This window comes from Microtus ochrogaster, unplaced genomic scaffold (assembly GCF_000317375.1).
Source record: "Microtus ochrogaster isolate Prairie Vole_2 unplaced genomic scaffold, MicOch1.0 UNK1, whole genome shotgun sequence".
NCBI classification, from domain to species: domain Eukaryota; kingdom Metazoa; phylum Chordata; class Mammalia; order Rodentia; family Cricetidae; genus Microtus; species Microtus ochrogaster.
In genome coordinates this window covers 10,651,795-10,664,891 of record NW_004949099.1, presented here as the reverse complement: position 1 = coordinate 10,664,891, position 13,097 = coordinate 10,651,795, and the positions used below count along the sequence as shown (strand labels likewise).

Genomic DNA, 13,097 nt, shown 5'->3' with positions numbered 1-13,097 from the left:
TGTACACATGAGGAGCAGTGTACGCATGGGGAGCAGTGTATGCATGGGGAGCAGTGTATGCATGGGGAGCAGTGTATGTTAAGGATCAGACAGTATAGGATGTCTGTTTTCTTGAGAAGCATGTTTTGCAGTTCATGAGAATTCTTGTTTAGAAATACATGTGAACTCTCAGCATGCATGGAGAAATAAGATTTCCCAGGACCAGAGAGTAAACTAATGAGAAAGAAGACCAAAGGAGGTTTTGGAGCCTAAGCAATAAGACTTTACTCACAGTAACTGTGGGTATAAAAAAGTATTTAAAACATTACGAATGTTCCAATCATGTCATAGTTTTCAGGAAAAAAATTACAATGCTCCACAAAAACAACAAAATCCATTACAACAAATCTCCTCCGGGTACATGAAGTGAGTTAGACGAGACATTCCACAATGCCCTTCACTCCAGCAAATGAACAGATGTAATTAGATTTCACAAACAGGCCAGGCTCCAGGGCATAGGAGAAAGGGGTGAGCAGTTCTAATTGGGAGTTTATACAGTATTCAGTGCAGGATAGAAAGCATTCACAATTAAAATAATTTGCCCAGGTGTATTTTTAAAAAAACTTAGCATGCATATAGTAGCATCAGGAGGTACTTTGAAGCCACCAGAAGAGGACTTTGGGATGGAAGATGTGCTAACCGGGCTCTTCCTGAGCATTCCTTAGGCCAGATCCACATGTGATTATAGTTGAATGTGAAGTTAGACAGACAGGAAACAGGGCTTAATTCTCTGTACTCCATAGAGAAGAAGTAAAGAAATCTTGATTGGCCCTGACTATGATTTTCCGTCAGTGACTTCAGCCCCGAAGGGGTGCATCTGTTTACTCGTGAGCCTGGTGGGGAGGAGCAGAGGTCAGGGCAGAGCAGCTGCCCAGGAAACCAGAGCAAGCCAACGAGGCTTCCATAGTTAGCAGGTGATGAATGAAGGGCAAAGAGGAGCCTACGTCTTCTGTAATAGGGTGATAATAGGAGTCTCATTTGGGCTGCTGTATTCAGCTTCAGCTTGTGTCAGCTTTTCCATTACACAGGCAGCTTTTCAGCAGAGTGATAATTCAATTCAGGGGTAAGGAAAAAATAAGAGGAAAGTAAATTTACTGCAGGCTGAGATTTAGCAAATAAGGGTATCCGTTTGGGTATGCAGAGCCGAAGAAAATGTGAACGCAGACCAGACCAGATCACATTTGATTCCAAGCCATATATATATATATGTATGTATGGCTTGGAATCAAATGTGATTTGCATTGCAATATATATATATATATATATATATATATATATATATATGCAGGGGTAGAAGTGATGCAAATACAGTACTCATATATGAAACTCTCAAATGAAACCTATCTTTCAGAAATGTCCAGACATTACTCAGAACACAAACTCCACAGTCATATTTTCTGTTATCACTAGAACCTCCAGTAAATACGCTGAGGCAAGAACATACTTCAAGAAGACACACCGCCTATTGGAAGTTGGCCTCTTAAAGAATTCTTTGGCTGAGGTGGGCATCAGTGCAGATTCAGCACCAAAAGCCAATGGCAAGCTTGTTAGCTATAGATAGCCCAAAAGAGCAGGCATATTCTCTAGTGGGGAATCTCAGGACTTGACTTCTGGTTCTTCACTTGGTGTGTCATTTTGCTTACATCACTGAGTTTGATCAAGATGAGCAAAACTGTATAAATGTCTACCCGAAGAAACCAATGAATACTAGACAAGTCATACAACACAGCACACCGACAGCTCAGGGTTGATCACACTACGTAGCGGTGTGGGATAGGCCATGGGGAAGGATGAATGGCAAAAGGAGGTGGTGTTTCCTCAGTCCTATGACAGGACCTTTTCCATAAACATACTTTCAAGCTTCAAATACTCCAATGTGGATTTTATTGCTTTCCTGAGGGAAACCGAGGCTCAGAGGAACTGAGGATATTTCACTTCTGCATCCAGGTTGGGAGGCATGCAGAATAAAATAATGGCTCGAAGTTTTATCTTGATGGAGAATGTATCAAATTTAGGGATTATATGCATACACTGCTGTAATGAAGCCTTTGAATTTCCCAGTGAGTAGAACAGACCTGGTCTGATATAGGTAACCCTAGAGAATCATATATAAAAGTATAGGAAGGCTTGAAAACCAGCAAGTTAGACAAAAAGAACTAACAAAAAAAAAGCATGTGTGGATTCATGGCTCCCCTTTTTGCATTTTAAGACATTCATCAATTCTTCTGTGGGAATCAATTATGACAAAACAATCGTAAACACTCCTACTTATGTGCCAAGTTCATTCGTTTGCTTTAAACATTAATCCACTATGACAATAAAGTACATTACATCTTTTTTTAGATTATAGTAAAGTCACAGTTCCAAGAGAAAATGCCATCTTCTAAATGAGCCAAAAGTAAAACATGCCTACGATATGATGATGCCTCTATTCCCACTGTATCAAAAACCAACCTGATGTCCGAAATGACATATACCAAAAGCCCTCATGTTTACTAGAGCATGGCAATGAACCCAGATCATCTCATCACAAACTCACATTTGATGACCCTTTCCATCAATGACTGCGTGAGGACAAACAATTGATCTGGAATGTGATAGACTCCAGATTGCCATATTTCAAAAAATTTGAGGAAACTTAAGCCCCTAAACATTCTTGTGCACTGGGCTTATCCCAGGATCATAAGACAATAAAAGTAATAATTCTGTTCTTTCTAAGAAGATTCTTCAGCACTGACCATAACTATCAGGTTTCTGCTGTGATGCACAGAATGACTTACTCTGTTCAGGGAAGAAGAAGTATCTCTGGGCTATGTTCGGGTTGGGAACTCCATAAGTCTGCCCATTAGAAAAACAAGGTGGGTAAAAAGGCACTTGTTGCAAAGAAAGGGCCTGCTTGTTTGTCCCAGCCACCCAGCTAGCTTAGCTCCAAAATAACCACACAGAAACTGTATTAATTAAAGCACTACTTGGCCCATTAGCTCTAACCTCTTACTGGTCAACTCCTACGTATTAATTGAACTCATTTCTATTAATCTGTGTATCGCCACTTAGCAGTGGCTTCTTGGGAAAATTCCCAGCATCTGTCTCTGGTGGATCCATGGCATCTCTCTCTGACTCTGCTCTCTTCCTCCCATCATTCTGTTTAATTTTCCCTGCCTACCTAAGTTCTGTCCTATCAAGGGCCCAAAGCAGTTTATTAACCAATGAAAACAACACAAAGACAGAAGTACCTCCTATACCAGGTATTACTTGAGGAACCTTCATCATTATTTTAAAATAAAGCATCTACATATATATGATTATTCAACAGTCTTGTGAATTATTTTTATAACATATCTATAACTTATCAGGACCCCAAGAAAAATTTTGTACACATGAAAATGTGGCAGCATTTTTCCTGATGGTACTGTCTCATATTGACTTTCAATGACTAAATAGGGACCACTTGACACTGAGCTAAAACAGAGGGCAGCTAAGGGTTAGAGTTCAGGTCAAATCCCAGCCATCAGACTTTGAATAGTTTAAACATGCTAACTAATGAGGATGACAGACAGTTGTGCCTACTTCATTAGGGTATCACAAAACTGAATAAAACGTGTAACATCATATTACAAGCACTTAGCATAAAGAGTTCACTGCAGTGAGTAAGAAAATGGAGAGGTGGGCATTAGCATTAAAGAGTAAGCCTGCACATATAGGGGAGACACTATAACAATGGGCTCCAAGAAAAAGTGGGTAGAATCCTAAGTCCTGGTTCTGCTGCACACTCTCGGGTAAGTCACTAATGCATGCCTGATTCTGTTACCCCATATCTGAAATGGTCATAGTAGCTGGCTAGTTTATAAATAAAAGAGTTGGCAAGATCCCATGCAAACACACACAATGTATGCACAACAATGTCTGATCCACAATAGGTGCTGGATACCTGCTATCCTTGAGGACCATCAATTAGAAATAGGCACAAAGCGTGCTAACAGATGCCACTTTGGGGCTGGCAAGACTGACCAGCAGTTAAACATTCTTGCTGCACAAACCAGGTCACCAGAAAGTCATGGAGGAAAGAACGAACTGACTTCAAAAGATGTTCCCTGTCCTCCACACATTTGCTGTGCTGTGTGCAACCTCCCCAGTTCTCCTCCTCCTGCTAGTACTACTACTACTGCGAATACAAGTTAGAATAAAAATAGATAGCACTCATTTTGGGGGTCAAAAATATACTGCTAATTTATACTACGGAAAACGAAAGAAGTAACTTAACAGAAGCACACATGCATCCAATCATGTCAGTATCCCAAACAGTATAAAAAGCCACACAAGGAAGAAAACATGAAAATGTATTCACTCCAATGGAGCTATCACATCAAATAAAAGGCCCCCATGCTTTTTGTTGAATTTAAAACTGTGGACAGAATTCAGCATGAACAATGGGTCCGATCATTAAAGGATCTGAATATGAATTCTGAGTTGATTGCAGTTCACCAGTGCCACTATTGTGCTATAAATAGAACGAAATAGCACAAGCCTGCTTCCCCTGGTTTTCCTTCAGAACAGTAGCACATACTTCATTAGAACGGTTAATATGGAAATTAACACCCAGAAAAATCAAAACATCTTAAATATGGGATCCTAGAGCTTGCTGTCACAGCAGGTGCCGAGCATTCCTGATTTTGAAGGCACTGAAAATACAGCCTGCTGACAGTCTAATCTCAAGGGCAGCATGGTGTGGTGATATCTAGAGGACCCCAGTACTACAAAGGCACTTCTCTATGTGCAAATGTCCTTTGCACATATAAGGCTCACAAAGAATAGGTATTCTACCTTTTACCTTCCCCAAGCCTTGGGTTACATTCACTGTTTTAATTTGCTTCTCTATTGTTGTGACCACTGACTAAAAGCAACTTGGGGAAGGAAAGTGCTTCTCTGGCTTATACTTCTTCAACACAGTCTATCATCCAGGGAAGCTAGGGCAGAAACATAGCAGAAGAGAGCAGGGGAAGAGCCAGGCTGGTCTGCTAGCTCTGTCTCGTTCAGCTACCTTTTCTTTGTTGTTGGCAGTGAATTCCATTTAATCAGAGACAACTATGACAAGTTAATTCACTATAATACATATTGCATAGATGAATGACTGTTTTTAAAGACAAAGATTGTTTGTAGTAAATGCAGATTTTGATAATGGCTTTGTCATGATTGTCTTTGGTTAAAGAAAATTCAGCTACCTTTATCATACAGGTCAGGCCCACCTACCTAGGGTGGCACTGTTCACAGTTAGCGTGGTCCTCCCATGTCAATCAGCAATCAAGGAAATGCAACACAGACATGAAAGACATGCCTACAGACAAGTCTGATGAAGGTAACTCTCCAGCTGAGATTCTCTTTTCCCAGGCATATTTAAGTCTGCATCAAATTGACAAAGAGCATGACATCCATAAAACCTTAATTTAAATATTTACATCCCTATCCTCTAGGGCCATTGAAAGAATCAAAAAATTTGACAGGGAAATGAGTAGACCTATAAAAATTAATACTAATATTTTATAAGAAGTTGTGTTGATTTCTTATTGCACAGACTAAGAAATGTTTACACTCTCATCATCTTGACCAATGCCATATTTGTTAAAGAATGTGCAATTTTCTAAAACCTTCACGAAATAGAGAGTAAAATCATAAATATAAAAGAAGTTTGTGATCTAAGAGTATGCACCTGAAATCTTCTGAAGGAATACAGTCTTATCCCCCTCAAAAAAGAAACACTAATATCACTGTCACTTTATTTTTATTTCTTACATGACTTAAACACTGAACACTTCCACCTTTTTAATATGTTCAAAATTCCTAAAACCCTATGATCCAGATTTCAGATAGGTAACTTACATAATGTAGGTTTTCTTTTGTATTAAAATATGCTTAAGCATCCCACTAACCAGAAAGTGAAGACTCAGTGCCCTGACAACTCCTCTATTACTAGAGGCATGGTTGCTTTGCAATGATGGAAGCCTGAAGCTATACTATTGCAATGTATTGCCTGAGAAATCATTCTCTGAGTCATCTGAGAATTTTCCTAACTCACTGAGTCATATTCTTCTAGAAGGAGAATATTGAGATTGCATCACAGTGAACCATAGAAGATTAGGGTACCACTAATCCAGTAACTTACAAAGAATGATTGCCAGCCAGGGTTGTTAAAGGATCAATGGTATCGAAGGAATGAGTTGTGGGGAGCAGAATATTGACCACTGAAAAGAATGATGGAAAATTGCAGCCCCGTTCCAGCATCCGTGTTAAAGAGGCCTTTGTCATCAGGTGTCTCAGCCCATGTCCCTCTGAAAGTACTTTTCTGTTTGACTACAGGCTTTCCACTCCACCTCCTTAACTCTGTTTTCTCAAGTGTTTCCTTCATAATCTTAATGGGAGCAAGCAGCATTATCCAGCAGATGGAAAAACATATCACTTACAATGTTAACATTATTAGAATTTTACATCCTGTATGGAAAACTACGTAGGAGAATTTCAGCAAATGTGCTCTGCCAAACTGCCACTGAACATTCTGAACATTACTTAAAATGCAAATAGCTACAGTTGTATATCATTAAGGATACTAATATAAATTCCTCTAAAGTCCGTGAATGAAAGGAGTTATGTCTCTCTAGATGGTGTTCAATTCCCTGTTGCCACATGTACCATGTAATGCAGGACGTGTTGTGTTAGACTTACAAGCTTAGCTGTTAACCAGGAGTAGAATCCGTGCGTAAAGCCCATATTAGAACTTAATGTTGCTCAGAAAACCATCTCCTAGCTGTTCTATGATTTTATGAGATTTCTGCTCAAAATGGGAAATTTTCTATTTAGTAAATGTTTTTAATTGAAATTCTAGGTAGAAGAGTAGAGAGGAGAAATATGCACTTTCCTCCTCAGATTGCCTATAACAGACATAATGTATTCATTATTATGTCTACCTTATTATTTGGATTATCAGATCCAAGAAATAAGATCCACACCAGTTCATCTCTGTATAGTCTGAGGAATCTACTGTAAAATGTCAACTGACTACATATGTCTTGATAGAATGGATGACTTTGGAGTAGGAGGGGAAAGCAGATGAACCCAAGCATGGATGAATACCTGTGCAACATCTTTTACAAATAAAGTCCTGGCTATCTTTCTATGTCCCATAGTGTTAAAAAAAAATCTCTGGACCTCTACCTAGTTTTCTTTTAGATAAATAAATGTCTGGACCTCTCCCAAGTTTTGTGATGAGGCACAATGTCTCTCATGTTAGGTTTAAATTTTATTTCAGTTTCTATATGGCTCTAGCCTATTCAGTGATACTTAGGAACCATTGCTGTGTCTTTGTTCAGACATGGCGCATAGTCTCCATTTCTGAAAACTCCGATGAAGAAGAGGAGTTATTGGGGACCTGGGTATCCAAACCAGGCCATGAACAGGCAGTAGCAACTAGAGCTTGGTGGCAGCCATTGGATCTCAGCTCTCACAGCAGATCTACTGAGATCTGCCTCTAAACTTGATTCCTGGTCACAGTTAGAAAACATTCTTCACAAAAAGCTACGGAGAAACCCTGTCTCAAAATCCAAAAAAAAGAAAAAAAATTCTTCAAGAGCACTGACTAAAAAGGTTGCTGCGTGGACAGGTCGTATTGGAATTATCGTCACTTAGAATCTTGTTAAAAATCAGAATCTTAGTTTCTGCTTTAGACCTGCTAAGCAAGGTTCTGATAGAGCAGGGCTCAGGATGTGTGTGTTAGCAGGTTTTCCAGCTGATGCTCAGGCTTGCTAAGTTTGAGAGCCACTGATCGAAAGCCCCATGCTGGCAACAGTTGAAAGGGTACACCTGGGCTTAAACAGGAAGAGGTATTGATCAATTAATATGGCCCATGCAGGTGCACAGTTGCACAGCTAGACTTATGCCACAATATTTAGTATCCCTTCTCTAGATAGAAAAATCTGACTCATGGCCATGTGCTTTAAGACCATATATATATATATATATATATATATATATATATATATATATATATATATATATATATGACTTTTCAGGAAATCAAAATTGGAACTAGGATGAGAAATAAAAGTTGAACAACCACATAAAGGAAGGGGGAAGATGAAAGCAATCTAAGAAAAAAATTAAACCCTATGTAGATAAAATGAATGTCAGGTATATTGTAAGCTTCAAGTTGGGTAGCAAGCAAAGGGAATAGGTTGGCATTCCTTATACTTTTGAGTACAATAATCATTCATTGCAGAGAAACAATTTAAGATGCCCAGTGGATGGTTGAAATTGCACACAGAAATTGCCAGAACTCCATGTGCACCCTGATTTTTCAAAATATGCATGGCTATGACAAGGTAAGAAAGTAGCCATTTTCATAAAGTCTTAATACAAATGTCTATGTTTCTTTATTTGAAATGACCATATGGAGAAAATTGGAGCCTGTATACCGACAGAAACAGAACTGTTCAGCAAATGGGATGTGTTCATAGCACAGCTATTCCTAAATGTATTGACCTGGAAAGCTGTCAATAATGCACAGCTCAAAAAAGAAACTGTCCATCATCCTTTCTTAATGTGCAGAAAAAAAATGCTTATGTGTGCATCCATGTCTACATGGACCAGCATCTGGAAGACTAACAAACAGTGTTTACCTCAGAGAAAGAGGAAGGAAAATGCCTGCTCTGGGGAGGATGTCCATCACTTTTATGCGAAAGTAGCTTTGTGCTAATGCACCTTGGGGTCAAGGTGACACAAACCCAGCCAATGAGTTTCTCAAGGGAAACTCTGAGTAAAGCTCACTTCTGTGCCTTCAGCCTTCCAATCTTTGCCTTCTCCCTGCTTCCGTATTGAAACTAGGAAAAAAAATCCTTAAGAAGGGGAAGTTGTTGTAATGTCTGAACATAGGGTCTTCTGACCATAAATGGCACAAGGGAAAGCTAGAAGCAGCCAGCCTGGGTTCTAGAAAAATTGTAGCAAAAGAGTACACACATGATGTTACTAGCTCCTTTCCAATTGTTTGCAGTGTGCATTTAACAGGACCTTCAACATTTAATTCATTGTATTTTAGGTTTTCTTCTCAGAAGAGTTCTCATTTAAATGTCCAATTGTCAGGTGCATCTGGTACAAGTAGGTGCAGCATAGATATATAAATGCATGTATGTAAGATGCATACATGCATAAAACACATATCTTTGAGAATATGCTTGTCTACAACATAAACACACACATATAGCATAACAGATATGTGTATATGTATAGGATATGAATATGCTATATACCCAGTATACATACATATAATATATACTATCACACACACATAAACACATATGTATGTTATATACACTGTGTGTGTGTATGTTTGTGCTCAGGAGTAGTATACACAGAAAAAGATTTCGTATGAAGAGGTACACCATATATCTTACATGTATCTCAGCCTTAGCATTCTGCCTGGCACATAATTTAATGAAAGACTAAATGAATCTATAAAAGAATAATGTACACAGTTATCTTTAGATTGTGGGTTTATGGATGATTTTAATTTCCTTTTGTATACTTGCCTCTACTCTCTGAATATTTAGCACCAGGAAAAAAACAATGAAGCCATTTTTTAAAGAAACTATTAAAACTGTAGAAGAAAGCTGTGTGCTACTGCGTGATAAAGTAGGGCTGTGCATGCCACAGATTTCAAAACACTGCAAATCACATGTCCTCCCCCCGCTCCATAAGCTACTTAAAAAATAGAATAAAACCCTGCTAAAACTCAATATACAAGATGAGTATTAGTCCAATCCCCCATCAGAATGATAAAGGAGGCTTACTCTACAATTATATTACATATTTATAAAGAAAAATTTGGAAAGCGGATTCTTTTACATTGATGGATGTGTGAACACAAACCATAAGAAATAATAAAAAATGAAGCATCTTTGTTTGTTGTGGCTAAGAACGCACATATGATGTACAATACTTCAATTCAGGGAATATATTTATCATGCCTCTTGGGAAAGTGTGTGCACCAATCAACTGAAAACCCTCTGGGTGGCGGAAACCACCTTCTGCATTGACTTCTGAGACATTTAGAAAACAACTCGGCGTGAATACCTTCACACCATTGGCCTAGACTGGGCCACTTAGTAAAGTCTCAGGACATTTGGGGTTGTCACAAATGGAAGATGCTACAGTGTCTTACAGGTCAGAGCAACGGGTACTACAAGACCTCACCCAGCACATCTCACATGAGCTGTTGTGAAAACTATTGAGATGAAAGCACTTCTCCAAGTCTGCTACCAGACCCTTGCTAATTGCTTGACCCGAATTTAACCTCTGCTTTACTTATTGACCTATTAAATTAGCAGTTGGATAATTCAATTTCAAACTAAGTTATTTTTTTCCCCTGGTCTTGGAATTTTAGCAGAACTGTGACTGTTTACTTTTGAGATGCCTTCAATCAATGGATTTCTAATTCACAGTCCAATGGCGATTCCTGCTATCGCTGTTGGCTCTAGGTTTACAGAACTGAGAGACCACGTTCCCTAGCCTCAAGTATTCATTATCTAATGAAACAAACAAGCGAAGCCCCAGAAAGGAGTCCCACTTGGAAATGTCCACATTCTGTTAGCTGCTGTCTGCTTTCTGTTTACGAGACAAACAACCTTAGACTTTTGTTACTCCCAGGTCTCTGCAGTTTTGTCTTTTTTTTTTTCTTCATGAAAAATCTTGCTTCACATCTCTACTTAGCTGGCTCTTTTGTGTCACTTAGGTCTCTGCTCAAATGTCACCTCCTGAGAGAGGGCATAGGTGATCATTCTGGCTATTGTCTCCTTCCAACTCTCTACAGCCCATTGTTGTTTCTACCTTTATCTTAAATTATCTTGCTTTTCTGTTTAGTGTTTGTCGGGGGGAAAAAGTGACTTTTAATGACTTTGGGGCCAGGGGAAAATGCCCTCACCACAGAAGGCCTGAGAAGGTGCCATGGCCAAGGACATAAAAGATACTCCAACACTGTTTCTTTCTTTTTATTTCCAGCTGCACTGGTCTGATTTCTCTTCTCACGGAACACACTTGCTGTGAGTATCTGGACATGTTCGTCTCTCTATCCCCCACCACTCACCACATCACTACACAGTCTCGGCTGCTCAGCGCTTAGCTTACTCAGTCTCCACTGTCTCATTACCACATCACTCAACCTTGCCTACTTCCCTCTCTCTCTCTCTCTCTCTCTCTCTCTCTCTCTCTCTCTCTCTCTCTCTGCATACACAGACACAAACACATACACACATATAATTCAAATCTCTCTCTCATATATATACATACATACACACACATACACACACACATATATATACACACACACACATACACACACACACACACACACACACACACACACACACATTCTGTGTTCCAGTTTCACTTCATGCCAGGATTAATTTCCCATAGGTAGAAAACACAAAGATAATGGAGAACATAATCCTTGAGCAGAAGTAGATAAGATTTAAAAATGAAATCAAGCTAAGCATTTACTCAAACTTTATCTTGCAGCTTTCTCTCAAGAACTCTTTGCTTTACTGGCCACCCGTCCAATATGCTTCCGCAGATTGTGTGCACTCTACATTAATTTTACATCAGAAGTGATAGAAAAATCTTTTGCTGAAAGAATCCTTCCTAGAGAGAACCACTAAACCAGCCGTCATGACATCATATGAAAGCAAAGGCCCATAACGATGCTTCTGACTAAGGTTATGCACTGAGACATGTGTACACGTACCTATATACATAGAGATTTATACACACATACATGTATGTACATGCACACAAATATGCATACATATACAAATGCACTCACATGCATACATGCATGCACCTTGCCTACACAGAGGTACTTTAGAATGAAACGTGATTGTTGAGGTGCACACCATTATTTTGACACTGTTTTGTTATGGTTTATGAGTACTGAAGCTGTTGGAGGTCTGAAGTTCTCTCGGTGGAAGAAATCACTTCCCACAGTACTTTAGGTGAACTCAGTGTAGCCAACGTGGGCGATGCCTGTTCTTGAGGATATTATCTGTGGAACGATTTTTGCAAACCACACTGTAAAGTGGGCATTGATTGCCTGCATCTTGCCTGCATCTGATTCTATATGCAGAAGTGAATTTTGGCTTTCCCTTGGATATATTGGCATCCCACACTTCTTTATTCTTCTGTTAACTTACCATTTTCTCTAGGCACCAGCAAGAGAACTATCAGAGGAGGTGTGGAGAATTGTCTTCTTCTAATCCGTCATTTAGTAAAAGTTTTATTGTAGATCTGTTAAATGTTTTGCCCTTCTCCATGAAAACATTCAACTTGAGCACATGTTACAGAAATTTAGATTCATAATATGGGATTCTTAAATTTATAATGTGACTTTGGAATCAGAAATGTATTTGTACATCGAATTCATGGGCTCTTTTGAAGCTACCCTGAGTTTGAAAGACAGAAAAATAATTCAAGACAACTTAAAGACTATCCCACCCCTATTGGTTGCTAAGATTCAAGGCCAGCCTAAAAAGCTAATCAGGGCAACTGGGGTATATTGGGTAAACTACTTGTATCTAAGGAAAGGCTGATAATCAAAATGAAATGTAGGGATAGGAGGAACAGAGATATGTCCTACGCATTCATGTACGTAGGGACACTGAGTCCCAAGGAGCTAATTAGATTTTGAATAAGTCGCATAGCCAGGGAGAAGGCTGACATTTTTCTCCCTTGTATTACCCTGCTACCATGGAGCTTTCCTCCCGTGTCATCTGTTCTCTGCACTTCTTTGCCTAACTCCTCTCCCTACTTCCGTTCTTATGCTCTCCCCTGACCGTCCCACCAAAGCCAGTGTCTTCTCAAGCCATAGCTTATGCCATTCTAACTCTACACAACAGTGCCTCTGCGCAGAGAGAGTAAGGCTTTGACAACACTTTATGAAGCAGTGCGTGACGCAGTCCCTTCCTTTCCCCCAACACATGTCATATCCCCTACCTTGCCACACCCACTGTTTCCAGTCTGGGACTCAG

At 39.4% G+C, this 13,097-nt stretch overlaps 1 protein-coding gene across 3 annotated transcripts in view; it reads right to left on the bottom strand.

The window, feature by feature from the left end:
* The window catches only part of Fam19a1 (family with sequence similarity 19 member A1, C-C motif chemokine like), a 535,663-nt gene that overhangs the window by 226,625 nt on the left and 295,941 nt on the right, over positions 1-13,097 (bottom strand). The gene's annotated exons all lie outside the window — the stretch shown is intronic.